We start from the raw sequence: 15,205 nt of genomic DNA, 5'->3' as shown, positions 1-15,205 counted from the left end.
GGTCTCTCACGCTCTGTTTAAAGCACTGTACTGCACGCGTGTGCCCAGCTGGCACGAGGTGTTCAAATGGCACAATTTATCTTATGTTTGAGGGTCCAGATGGTCAACGTTTCAGTTAAGGGATCTAAATGAAAAATCAGGACAAGTTCAGGGGTCCATCTATGACTTTGACCTTTCTTTTTCAAATACATGTATTCAACCATACATGTATCCTTACACTAATATCCAAATACATAAACTAACTAAATTCATATATCACATAAATTAAAAAGTCTTTTTCTTCTTGCAAGACAAGGTTCACATTTTAACACAATATTGAAGACAACAAAAGTTATCCAGCTTTTAGATTTCATTTGACTAAGCTAATTTTGGTTTAAGAAGATGTTCAATATGTTCGTGACATTGTGTGAGAAGAAGCAGACTGAGTTGCACTCATATGCTGAAACATTTCCGTACACTATGTTACCGAATTTGCGACAAAGTGCAACATAAAATTCCGCAAAAGTCTTTTTCTCCATCCTTGATTTCAGCGTGAAACTTAATCTTGCAAGTGTAAATTGATATGTTCTTGTTATTTTGCAAAGGATTGTGCAGATATTACTAGTACTTCAGTTGGTTTTGATGGGAGTGATGGGTCAAGAGGAAGGGCCATCTTCTGTTAGCTCATCACCTCTACAGTTCTTCTCCATGATGCCCCTTTCACCATGTTTAGGATCACCATATCCTTGGCTCGGGGAGATGAAATGTGAGCAAAGAGGTTTGTGTTTAGTCCATCTTCTTCTCACCTGTGTTAATCATGTAGCCATCGGTAGCATAGACAGCGCAAATATTGCCTTTGAGCGTATCTCGCTTCTTGCTGCTCCTGATGGCGATTCTATGCAAAGAATTGCTGCTTATTTCACCGATGCACTTGCTGATCGCATTCTCAAAGGCTGGCCGGGATTGCATAGAACCCTAAACTCTACTAAACTAGCTTCAGTGGCCGAGGAAATTCTTGTGCAAAAGTTGTTCTTTCAAAAGTTGTTCTTTCAATGAGTGCACGTCCCGAAGGCCCCCCTCATTTGAGAATAACAGGTATTCACGAGGATAAACAGGTTTTAGAGCAGGTGGCTCATCAGTTAAACGAAGAAGCAGAAAAATTGGACACTCCGTTTCAATTTAATCCTATTGTCAGCAAATTAGAAAATCGTGACATTGGAAGTTTACATGTGAAGACAGGAGAAGCCCTTGCTGTAAGCTCTGTGCTTCAGTTACATTGTCTGTTGGCATTTGATGATGAAATGGTTCAAGAAAATACACCCCTAGTAGCCAAGAGTACAAATTCAGTCCATTTTCAGAGAATTTTGCAAATGAGTCCACACACTCTTGGGGACTTTCTGAAGAAAGATGTACCTAATTCATATGGTGCTAGTCCTGATTCTTCATTGTCGTCCCCTCAATTGTTGGTTACTGCACCAAAGATGATGAATTTTCTAAATGGCCTGTGGAACCTTTCACCAAAGATAATGGTCGTGATAGAGCAAGAATCGAACCACAACGGGGTTTGTTTGATGGAGAGAACGATGGAAGCTTTGAACTTCTATGCAGCATTATTTGATTGTTTGGAATCTAGCATACCAAGGGCATCAATAGAACGCCAAAAGATTGAAAAGATGAAATATGGAGAGGAAATTAAGAACATTTTATCCTGTGAGGGGCTTGAAAGAAAGCGGAGACACGAGAAGCTTGAGAAGTGGATTCCTAGGCTTGAGTTTGCTGGCTTTGGGAGGGTGCGGTTGAACTATCACATTATGCTGCAGGGACTTAGATTGTTACACAGCCATAACTATAATGGCTTTAGAATCAAAGACCAAGATGGATATTTTTTAATTTGTTGGCAAGATCAACCTCTTTTCTCAGTTTCAGCCTGGAGATTTCAAAGGTACAACTGATGTAATCACATAATACTAAAAATCTTTTTTTTTTTTGTATGAATTGTTCTATCTTTTATCAATTAATATACTTCATAATTAATCCTATGGAGTGTCACCTTTAGCTTCTGCATTACTTCATTTTGTCAACGATTTACTTCATATTTTCCTGTATGTTGAAAGGGGGAGTGATATTCTGCACGACCAGTTATCTATCCTAGGTGATACCTGATTTTCGCCTATGAGATAGACCACATTACTCTACCGGTTCCAAGCTAGCGTTTGAAGAATAATAAAGAAAAGGAAAGTAAGAACACAATAATTTTTACATGGAAACCACCTGGTTCACGAAGGGTGAAAAAACCACGACCTACACCTCTGTAGGATTTTTCGCAAACTCCACTACAACGGTGAGCTTTTGCAAATTCAAATTTACAAACTCTGTAACCTAGGAACTAAACTCTAATTCCTATCTCACTAATCTCCCTAGACTAATGAGCCCACTTTAAGTTGCCCTCAACTTGAAGTTGAATTTGACAAACATTTATACCTATGACTATTGCTTCTATGAAAGCTGATAAAGGTACAACTCAATAAACAATCCAAATACATGAATCTAGAATTGAAGACTGATAAGCTCAAGTGCATTCGTGTTTTGATGATTGTCAAACAGATTCAGAACCAGATAAAGACTTGGTCTGTGATCTACTCTCTATGCATCTTGCACCGTAAGCAGAGACCGCTGTAAAGCCGAGCTACTCACTGCACACAAGTACAGCAGTTCAGCTGGCCCATGCTTTAGGTCAAATATTTAATAAATGGTCTCTATCCATCCCACATGCTTCCCATTATATATACAACATGTTGCAACATATTGTGCAACACATGGAAAACCTAAAAATCACCCAAAAGGTGAAGCCGTCACAAGACTCTCCGAGTGTTCAACAAAGCTAATCACAAATTGAAGGATCTGTTTCCAACACTGAAGATGCTTTATTCTCTTATTTTGTTTTAAGCTTTGTTTCATATGCTTTAACTTGTAAACCTACTCTTCTATTCTAAGAAGCTGTTGTAGGGAATTCAAATTCTTAGTAGTTGTTAGGCAGTTTACCTTTCAATCTATTAAGTGGTACCCTTGGCTAGTTTAGTCTAAGGTGTATTAGTTGGGTTTGGCTAGAGGTAGTCAACCTTAGTTTCCTTGGCTAGAGTTAGTCAAGTGGAGGTGTTTGCAATCAGTGTATTGCAAAGGTTGAGGGACTACGGGAGTTAGTTCCTAGGTTGCCACCATTGTAAGGGTTGAGGGATTATGGGAGTTAGTTTTTAGCTTACGATAGGTTGTAATCTGAAGTTGGTCGTGTAATGGAGTTGAAATCCTACTGGGGTAGGTCGTGGTTTTTAATCCCTTGAGCAAGGAGTTTTCCACGATAAAAATAGTGCCTTTTTTACTAACTGCATTGCATAAGGGAACTGGTACACAACGAAGTCCCTCCATACATTTTTTGGTGGACGCATAGCCTACATCAATTGGTAATAGAGAAGGTGCTTTCCAAAAGGCTAACACCGAGAAAGAATCTGTGAAATGGGAGCCCCACCAAATATGGAAGAAGGTCAACCTTTCCCCCGGCCACCCAGATTTAACGAAAAATACGATGGTTGGTGGAAGATGAGAATGCATGACTTCATCATGGCTGAAGATTCAGAGTTGTGGGATATCATCTGTGATGGTCCCCATATTCTAGCACACAAAAGTGAAGATGGTGTTAAAATCACTGCCAAAACAAGAAAAGAATTCAATGATGCTGACAGGAAGGCAGTGGAGAAAAATTATAAAGCAAAGAAGATCCTTGTGTGTGGAACAGGACCTGATGAATACAATCGAGTCTCAGCGTGTTCAACTGCTAAAGTGATCTGGGAAGCTCACCAAACTGCTCATGAAGGAACAAAGCAGGTGAAAAACTCCAAGATCTACATGCTCATCATAGAGTATGAGGCTTTTAAAAGGAAGGAGAATGATCTGTTCATGATATGCACACCATATTCACCTCTACTATTAATGAGCTTCATTATATAGGAGAGGACATCACAACTACTAAACTGGTGAGCTGTTTGGTGTTTTGCCGGATTCGTGGGACAGCAAGGTAAATGCTATTTCTGAAGCCCAAGACCTCACCAAGCGGACGGTCGATGAACTCATTGGAAACCTTGAAACCTATGAGATGAAGATGACCTTGAAGAAGAATGAAAAGAATGAAGTAAAAAGAGAAAAGAGTCTTGCGCTCAAAGCTGCCAGAGAAGACTCAAGTGATGATGAATCTGAGTTGGCATATCTCACACCAAGATTTATTAAACTGCTCCGAAGAAGTGGTGGAATCCCGAAGGTAGGAAGCTCCAGCAGAGACTCCAGAGAAAATGACTATCTCTGCCAAAAGTGTGGTAGACCTGGTCACTTCGCCAAAGAGTGTTCTCTGAGTAAACAGGACAGTTATGACAGAACTGCAAGGAGAAACCAGCTTCCTGACAAAAGGTTTAGAAGAAATGAAGCTGCTGATGAAATAGTAAACCAGGCACTTGCTGCATTAAGGGACTCCTCCAGTCTGAAGATAAGGACGACAAAGGGGATAAATCCATAGTGGTCATTGAAGATGAAGCCTCCAAGTATGAGTCTATCTTTGCACTCATGTCACAGTCAGATTCAGACGATAGTGACGAGAGTGATGAAGTGGAAGAGGTAAATTTCTTGGAGGTAAAGAAAAACCTGAAAGCCTACTTGTCACGACCCAAACCGGAGGGCCGCGGCCGACACCCGATGCCCCGCCATACCGAGCGTCACCATGCTAATCATTCCTTTTCTATTATCCTTACGTGAGCCTATAAACCATTCATTTCATGCTTGCTATTGATTTATCGTAAACTCAGTAAAACTCTTCGTGAAGAATACACATGAATGTGCTGATCTACCTGACTGCTATACACTGTCGACATCTCGACCCACCATACCCAAAACACTGTCTGCAAAGTCTCTAACATGAACCAAGATGCCATAACATAGGCCGGGACAGGGCCCCGACGTACCCATAATACATATAACATATATATACACATATGTACTTCGACTCGGCAATACTCTGAATAGAAATGGAATTCACCAATCCAGCTGATAGCCCGAGAACATCCTATGGCGAGTGTCCTCTACTCATCTATCTGCACCTGTGTGGCATGAAACACAGTGCCCCCAAGAAAAGGAATGTCAATACGAATAATGTACCGAGTATGTAAGGCAGAAATGAAACAGCATATCAAGACTCAAAGGATAAGAAGAATGTAGGAGTCAACTTGTACCTGTAACTGTCGCTAAGGATCATGAATATGCATAATGTACTTTTGAAAACATATATATATGTATATGCACCTTTACCCATTCGCTCCTTCGAGCTTCGCCTCATCGGGCATCATATCATATAGGCCTCTTCGGGCATCATAATCATCATATACCAGCTGATCAGGTGGTTTGCGTATATAACGTCATAGCCCTTTCCCTTTTCCCATAAAATCATGATACTTAAGTATATATAATATGTGTGTGTGTGTATATATATACATACATACATACATATATACATACATACATATATATATATATATATATATATATATATATATATATATATATATATATATATATATATATATATATATATATATATAAAAATGCATGACAAAACTTATAAGACTCGAAATTCCATTCGGCGTGACTCTCTAGTCATCATAATCATACACCCCCTTCGAGACTTGGAATCAATCAAGAAATATATGGAAATGTGAAACCCTATACATGCCCCTTCAGGACTTAGGAACTTAAGGAACAATATGCTTGGACGCTTAATCATATGAATGTCAAGGAGTACACTTCTCTAACATTCTAAGAGTAGAATCATTATGAAGCAACTTTCGTTTACGTTTCATCCTATCATGGGTCATGCCAAAATGAAAGAAGGGATAACATTAACATACCTTTTTTTTACCAAGTCAACACCCACGCGAATGCTTTGCTCTGACGCTCTCATTTTTACCCGAACCTAAATTGAAAATATCTCCTTAGTTATATTCTATGAACTCAACATATCAACCTATATAAGCCGTATATCAACGAGGGTTTCGATTTACAAGAATTCGGGCAGCATCTCCTCTATTTCTACTATGTCTCCAAATCAACAACAACAACCATAACAACAATGACAACAACCAATCCAACAATAATAGTACCAATCTTAATTCCAACAATAATTCATCTAATTAACCATAATTAACTTGATATAACTCCTACGCAGCCAAAACAGCACCAACAACAACATATACGATTTTCCGCTGGTAATTCCGTATTTCTCAACCCACAATTTAGCTATGACCTGGATGAACATAAACATATCTAGAAGAGGAGAATTCTTACCTTATATACCAAGAACTACTCTTCTTCAATCTTACTTTATTTTGAAGAAATCCCAAATTCAACCACGCGATAAAACGGAACAACGAGATCAAAGCGGTGAGAGAACCCGTAACAGAAATTAAATCACGTTGTTCTAAAGAAGAAGTAAGTTAAGTTGCTGCTATGTATAAGGAAAAGTGTTGATGAATATATGTAATTACGTTGCTCCCCATATTCTGAAAGATTGAAGTGAACAAAATGAAATAAGAATTCTAGGAGCACTTTTGTCCCTTTACACGTGGAACTTCCATAGTCCACCACTTAACATATTATTTTGTGATGTGTCACCACTAGTACATATAAGTTCTTTATCCCCCTAGATCATCTAAGTGCTACGTGGACAATGTCCACTCATTAATTATCCGCTAACATAATTAATTCTAGTCTTACATCACAATTCTCCATTTAAGCAATTACACATGTAATTAATTCCTTGATCTCAATTCACTCAATATTTTTTCACTTTTAACACATTTCATGTACTTGTTATCATAATCATGTGGTAGAACTCTAGTCCATAGCCTCTTTATACATACACCAAGTATTATTCTCAATCACCGCCGTCATACTTGTTAAGTCCGAAATTATTTTGGGACCTTATCCTTTTATACATCGATCTCTTTCTTTGCATACTTGAGTATAACAAAAATTCTCCAGTCCGAACGGTTCGAATCATAGCCCAAATTTGTTTAACCTCTAACCTTCGCGACACTTACTTATCACTTTTTAAGAATAACATAAACACTTATAACTACAAAGATAATCCTGTCCTTTGAACTTATGTGACTAACTTACGATGCAACTTCACGTACGAAAATACGGGATGTAGCATCCTTCCCCCCTTTGGAACATTCGTCCTCGAATGTTAAACTATGAAGGGCCAATGGTCATTGTAACAATAGCTTCCTAATAATCATGTAATTATCCCTCAAACAACCATTAAACAGTACTATACAATTGTCTTAGCAAGTTATCACATAATAGTAATTCTTCACCACTTCTCTTCTCATTTTCCTTTCACACATACTCCTATCGTTTCCTCGGCTTATATTTCCTCACACCTTGCTTACATCAAGAAATAATCGAGAACGAGTCCCTTCCTTACTAATGACGCCCTGTCGCTAGCTTTGCTTCTTTATCTTGCTTACTTCTTTGTCTGTCCTGTGTACTTTCCATCTTCTACTGAGTTACTTATTCAACACTTACCTCTTCTTTTCCTTGTTACTTAATTCGCTATATCTCCTGGTACTTTTTCGTCAAGCTTGTCTAGTACTATACATTTCTTGTGAGTCATTATTGAAATCCATCCTCATCCTGAATTTGTCGAGGTCTATAATACGTCAGCTATCTTCGTTAACGACTCCATTGAGACCTCGTGAATATCCTTTGAAAAGATGCACGTAAGTCGCTCTTCTGGTATGGCCCTTCGTGATACCTGAACTCGTCAATCCTTGTGCATACTTAATTATTCGAGATACCTTTTTGTCCTTATTATTTACTTCTCCTCCTAATCTTAATCTTATAATCATTGCCTATATATCCCCATTACAAAATTATTCTTATAAATCCTTTGTTGTATGGGGATACCGTCTTATTCTCATTTATATTACACCTGAAAAGAAGCCATAATGCTCACATGATTTATGATCTTAAGGGGTTTTAAATTCTATGTTAATCATGCCCCGCAATAAGCCTTGTAAGAGTACTTTTTTTGGTAACTACTTGTATCCACATATTGAATCTGCACGATATAGGTAACTTTCTTTGTACCGCAATTAATACCGCTTTGCTATCATATGCCCATTCTTTAATTCTATCTGATAATCTACCTTATCGTTTTACAACTGCTATGTTGGGCTTTTTGCCCCTCTTCCGTTCTATATTATCTCATCCTTACGTCTCCACTTGCCACAGTGTCTCGAAATGTCAAAGATTAATTCTTTGATTGTCCTTTGATTGTCGTCTGATTGCTATAACCATTAAACCATGAGGGACTTGCCTTTATACTAATGCTTCTTTCCACGATCTCATTAAGACCCATAGATCGTCTTACGTATTAGTCATTTTCATCGATATAGCTCGTAACCAATCTATGTTCCCTGTACCGCATCGTTCGCAAGGTTGCCATCTCTTGACTTAACTTTTCTCAATAACCTTTACTTGGGACATTGTCACATAGCACACCGGGGATGCGATTCTATTTGTTGCTATCTTGACATACATGTAAAGTCAGTCCACCGATCATTTACGATCAGACCTTGTTTCTTCTTTTTTCTCGCTTCTCATCCTTTTGCTCAAATGATTTCGTTCATAGTACAATAGTCATAAGCATATTCCAGAGTACCATTGACTCGTCTTTAGTAAAGCTATAACTTAAGACTCAACGTCAATCACTCCATACTCTGCCCCGATCAGTTCACACTGTCATAGGAGCATTGTCCTCTGCCATCTCAATATACTAGTAATAGGGTAATATGTTGTCCTTTTGGAATCCTTTGGGGAGATGTTGTGCGTAAAGTCACTCTTTATGCATAAGATAATTTACTCAATAAATAATCCCATATCCCTCGTCATAATCTAATTAGTCACACATTACTTATAATACGATTTAAAATCCCAATCATTTCATAACATCTATTAACATTCTCGCCTAGTACTGGGATATCCATAGACTGTGATTCTCTCGTACTACGCTCGTCGGTTCTTGCTACAGTAGACATTCCTTTTATTTGCCTCACTTCTACCTTTCCTTCTCTGCCTCCAACATGTTTTTCGTTTTCTTATCACACACATCACACATATTGGACATTCGTCACTTATCGTTCTTTTGTTTTGTTGATCAACCTTATCTCATTTTTCACTATCATAATCTGAATCTCTTCCTTTCTGTATCTCTCACTTTCCTTCATATAAGTAATAACAAACTCCTATCGTGTAACCATTAAGGTAAGTTCCAGGATAAATAACCTGAACTATAACAGAGACTGCAACTGCAGTCATAAGATCAACCAATCACCAGGCAAGGAGCTTTAGTAAACATATCTCTTTCGATCTATTACCTCGAGGTATCGCTAAGGTCAATAGGGCTGGCTCATAGTGACTTAAAAGTTTCCCCATACATAATCTGTCGGGTGAAATCTAACTTAATAATACGAATCGGTATTACATGCATAGGCCTATACATATATATCAATTTCATTTCATAACTCAATCTTCCAAAAACATAAAAGGGCTAGTCAAATCCTTCTGACTTATGAACTCCTTCTGGAATGTTTATCTCTTTAATTCTCCTTGGCACATAAAGCTTCTTTCTACCCCAAGCACATCGTTTTCCCTTCGCATGTTTCTTATCCTATCCTGACCTAAACATCATTCCTTTCAACTTAATACATACTTGCTACATTTATCCCGTAATTGACTACTAACTTCATCTCTAATCACTCGCTACTAGGCCCTTTCTTTCTTCTCATCATGATCCTACTTAAAGGTTTCCACAATTTCTCTTAGATTCCCGGGAAATTTCGGCAGAGTTTCGTTTATAAATATTACAATCCCAAACCTGCATACAGCCCAGAAAACACATCTCATGCCTTAGAAGGCCACATATAGAAACACATATGATATACAACTCAACCATATAGGGCTGATTACTATAAAAGAATGTAAAGTAATAAAATCGTCTCATAAGTTGTATCTGAACACTCTTTCTAGAATTCCATCTTTTTCCTTCTAAACATTTCATCAATCAACTCCCTTCCCGGGGGTTTACGTACTCGTAAATCATATTTTCCCCTTATCTTGCTATTCTTTAACATCACCCACACCGTCTACAACATACCAATTATACTGACTATAACGACCCGTCCGGTCATTATTTAATATTCCATGAACCCGTGCCCAATCTAGGTTTAGGGTTGTAAATAATAAGCTCTATGATGTGATTTAAGGGTTAAAAGTGGGAAAAATCAATTTTGAAAAGAATTAGAAACTGCGGGCCAGGGAAAAGAAGCTGACCGCTATAGCGGTCACTGGACCGCCATAGCGGTACCGCTATAGCGGCTTATCGACCGCCGCAATAGTCGACGCGGGGCAGTGATGTGTTTTTGGTCAATCTGTATTTTTCTCTCCTTTTTCAATAGAAGATTCTCAAGGGCTGCTCCTACGGTTCCATATGAAAGAAAAACCCTTGACACCAAGAAAACGAAACCTTCCTAAATTTTCTTCCCACATTTCCCTACGAACATTACCGCTCATGAATTTGGATGAAGGCTAGGAAGATGAGAAATTCATGGAGATTCAATTAGCTATTCGTCAACGAGATAGGTTATGGTTTACTTGAGTTAGACATTGATTAGTAAATCATATATACATTAGAGTTGACTGGATATTGCATGATTAGGTCTGGGGACATAGAGGTTAGATGGATATACTTGGAAACCTAGCGAAATATTGTGTAAATAATAACTAGATAATAATAAGTATCTGGTTGTGTGTTGAGTACTATCAGCACAAGGTTTATGTGTACAAGGTGTGAATTGATTATTTATCATGGCTAGAAAGGGGGTATTGCATTGTTTAGAAACTGTATTCCTAGGAGTATTCTAGTTCTAAGTTTATTTACAGATACATTGAATTATTCACATGATTGTCATACTTGCTAACAACAGGTTGTGTTGAGAAACTGAGGGGATTTGGGATACGAAATAATGATTTGAGCATTGATGATAAAGAGGGTAAGAAATTCTGTTATTAATAAATATATGAAAAGGCATTGTGACCTAGATTATGAGCTAGTGGTCCGAGGTTCGTTCTGGAAATGAGAGGCACATTGATGTGGACCGTGTCCGAGGTTCTTTCCGGAGCGGAGGTTTATGTTCGGGTCCAAGGAGTGAATCCAAAATGAGTGGTATATGGACACCATGGGTCCCCTGCGGGTCATGACTACTGAGCAATGACATCAGTTAGCATGTATATACAGCGTGTTTGGGCTCTTTCATCGCATTTGCATTTCACTAGATCTCATATTATTATGCCTTTATGATTGTGTACGGTCAGTATTCATATTGCATTGTGTAATTCTGCTGATTTCATTGAGTTTGTGGGAGGGGGTAATTGTTACAAAGGTAAGAGTAAGCACAAATCCTACGGGGTAAAGATTGATTTAGTGGACGTAATGTAACTTAGTAAGTAAGTTGGATAAAAAGGTTTACGGCTAAAAGTTAGAATTTTATGTAAGTGTAACTGAGAAGATGAGACTTAATAATTGACTTAAAGGAAAGGGGAATGGGTTTGAGTGACTAGTAGATCACCGGTATTTTCCCTGTGGAATTAAAAGAAGTGAATAGTTTGGGGTAAGTAGGTAAGTTCGTGACAAGGTGAAATAACTTATATTGAGAATCCTGAAGGTCTTGACTTATCTGTGTTATATCCCGTATTTTTGTACGTTGGAATATCTTAAGTTGGTTGCGACAAGTTATGGATAAGGTTATTTTTTTTTGACTTTGTTAGAGTGCACAAGTTGCATGTTCATCTTTTCATTGGTATGGAGTGTTAAGGGTAAATTTGGAATAAGAAAAATTTGGGGTTAAAAGTGAATTATGGAAAGTTGAGCATTTCATGAAAATTAAGGGCTAGAAGTGAAATTATGAAAACTTGATAATTCATGAAAATGGCCATATGTGGCCATGTGTGGGGTGTGGGCCATGGGCCACATGGCTAAATTATATATGTAGTAAAAGATGACCATTAAGTCATCTTCTCATCATTCTCATACACCCCTTAGAATTTTGTAGAACCTTGGAGAAAAAGAAGGGGAGGTTCGGCCATGACCAGAGGAAAATTGGTGTCCAAGAATTGACCAAGAAAAATTATTTTCTCTAGCTTTTCTACTAAGTGGAAGGTCTTATCAACATGGGATAGTTGTTAGAGCAAGCAAGCAAACTCTTCTTTCTTACCAAACACACCTCGCTTAGAATGAAGAAGTGAAGTGGAGAAAGGTAAGATTCCATCTTCTTTCATGTGTTGTGAGTAATTTGTACTGTTGTGATATGTGGAAAAGAATGAAATCCATGAAATTGTGGTGTGGAAGTTGTGCCGTGTACATGTTGCTTTGGTGTAGGAATGATGAATTAATTGTATTTAGCATGTTTGAGTGTGGTTGTAGTGTGTAGAAATGGATGAAAATTTGAGAATTTATATATGTTGATGTTGGCCGTGTAGGGGCTATTTTTGGTAAGTTATGGCGAATTGATTTTACGTAATATTTTGGTTGTTGTTGTCATGGATTATGTGATGAGAATAAAGGTATTGAATGATTCAAGTTGAAGATGTAATTGTTGTGTTGTGGCCGTGTATAGGTAGTGTGATGTAGGAGTGAAGAACTAATTTTAGTTAGTATGTTTGGGATGTGGTGTTGTGGATTCTATGATGCAAATGAAAGTTTAATGGTTCAAATTGAAATTACAATCATGTTTGAGGTGTTTGAAAGCTAATGCGAATTAGATGTAATTTCTTGTATTTATGATAATAATGTTGTTAAAGTGTGGTTTGTTGGTGTAGTTTGTGAATTTTGAAGAAAGAAATGTGTTGTTGTGGTTCCTATGGGAGTTGGAAGGTTTCGGGTTCCATGGTGCATTGTTTGGATTGTTTGAATATTGTATGGATTGTTTGAAGCATTCTTGAAACTTGTTTGAGTGGTCTCGGATTAGTATTTGAATATGCGAGCATTGATGTTGCTTTGAATGTAGAAAGTTGAATTGAACGAAAATGGAATGTTGGCGAATTATGTGGGAAGGAGTTATTAATGTTGGAATGCGGTTGAAATTAATTATCGATGTTGTTTATATGATTGTTGGTATTGTTGTTGATGATTTTGGCCGAGTTGAATTCTCGGGGTTAATGAATTTATAGGGGAAATCTTTGCCCAAATTTATGTAGCTAAAATGATGGCTTGGAATTGAATCCTTCAGTGCTTATGACTAATGTTTGGTGTTAATGACGTTATTGTAGCTCTTGGAGAGCCCGAGATTTAAGTTTGGATTAGCTTAGGAAGCGGACAAGGTATGTGAAGCTTATCCTTCTTTCCTTTTGGCATGTCCTAGACGCAAGTAAGTTGTGATATGATATGAGCCTTGGGGGTAATTCTATTCTTAAAAATCCGAGCATGTTTATGATCCATATTTGCTTCTTGATGTTGGCATCCTTAATGTGGCCAAGCTATGGACCGTATGTCTTTGATACGATTGGATTTGAAATGCTATGTATACGGTTTGTTAGAAAGGATCTTATGTCTACAAATGTCCGTAACTTTCATAGACGAAATAGGATTGGTTTGATACACATATTTAAGCCCCTACGGGTCTTTGATATGCTCGCTGATGTTTGGTATGTTTTCGAGTGGCGTCTGAAAGATATTTGACACAACTATTGTCCCGACTTTCAAATGACAGTTCGTTTAGATTATTTCATTGAGTCTTTGAAAATGTTTTATATGACATACTTCGTAATGAGATTTCAAGAGTCCTAAGTGTGACTATTATCCGGATACTCGAGCGATGATTTGTCTTATTTATTTCTTGATATTCGTATTCTTAATGTGGTCGAATTATGATCCTTATGTCTTTTGTATGACTAAATTTTTAAGGTTGCATAAGAGTTTTGTTTTCAAAAGAGTTTTGTTCCTAAAACGATTAGAAACTACGAACAATAGTAACTTTCAAGAAAGGGCTCGGATCGCTTTGATATCTTCGCAAATGATTTCACGACGAGTAATGACTTTAACTTTCATAGGCGGGCCCGGATTGGGTTGACGCTCGTCGGTGGTCCGCGACTTTCTTGTACGGTTCTAATGGCTTTTTGAAAGAACTTAATATGCTTATCATCCCGACCCCCGAGTATGATTACTTATTTATCTGTCGAGTTTGAAATGAGGATTTTATGCATATGATTTTGATACGTAACTATAATTTCTAAAGCTCTATTTGATATGTTCCCGAGCGATCTTCGGAGAAAACTTGATTTGACTATTGTTTGGCTTTTAAATGAGGGTTCGACTAATGGTTAGCTTTACATGAAGGTTCGATTTGATTATTCTGTTGACTTGGGAATGATGATTATGTGTGTGTGGCTTCTCACTACTCTGCTCGTGCGTATGATTATTGCCTCTCACTGAGTCCCGGGCCAGGACATATTTTCGTGCGCAGCTCTACTATGTTATACACCGAGTCCCTCACTAGAGGGCCGGGACACGCTATATGTATATGTATATGATGATATGATGATGACATGATTCTATACACCGAGTCCCTCACTAGAGGGCCGGGACACGCTATACACCGAGTCCCTGGCCGCTTGATACGGCCGAGACATGCTATACACCAGAGTCCCTCGCCAGAGGGCCGGGACCTGTGCTATACATCGAGTCCCTCACTAGAGGGCCGGGACACGCTATATGTATATATATGATGATGATATGATGATTCTGTACACCGAGTCCCTCACTGGAGGGTCGGGACACGTTACATGTTATATGTATGTATTCTGAAGTATGATGTGTATTCTGAAGTATGATATGTATTCTGAAATATGATGTGACATGAGTATGATGTGATACGAAGTCTGATATGATATATGATAACATGATGATATGATGATTACTTACTCATGTTTCTAAGTCCCATGATGATTCGTATATGATATGGATATGCACGAATTATGTTTTAAAGGTAAGTCTTGTGGGTTCTGATTATTGTACTACTTTTCTGTACTCCGTACTTCAGTATGATCCTGTGTACGGTGTTTCGTGCTTTAC

The 15,205-nt window shown here is 38.0% G+C and overlaps 1 pseudogene; it reads left to right on the top strand.

Annotated features, from left to right (window-relative positions):
* Positions 1 to 630: 630 nt before the first annotated feature.
* LOC132030012 (scarecrow-like protein 3) lies at positions 631 to 1,931 on the top strand (annotated as a pseudogene).
* Positions 1,932 to 15,205: the final 13,274 nt, after the last annotated feature.

Source organism: Lycium ferocissimum, chromosome 1 (genome assembly GCF_029784015.1).
Source record: "Lycium ferocissimum isolate CSIRO_LF1 chromosome 1, AGI_CSIRO_Lferr_CH_V1, whole genome shotgun sequence".
NCBI classification, from domain to species: Eukaryota; Viridiplantae; Streptophyta; class Magnoliopsida; order Solanales; family Solanaceae; genus Lycium; species Lycium ferocissimum.
This window is presented reverse-complemented; position numbering and strand designations above follow the sequence as displayed.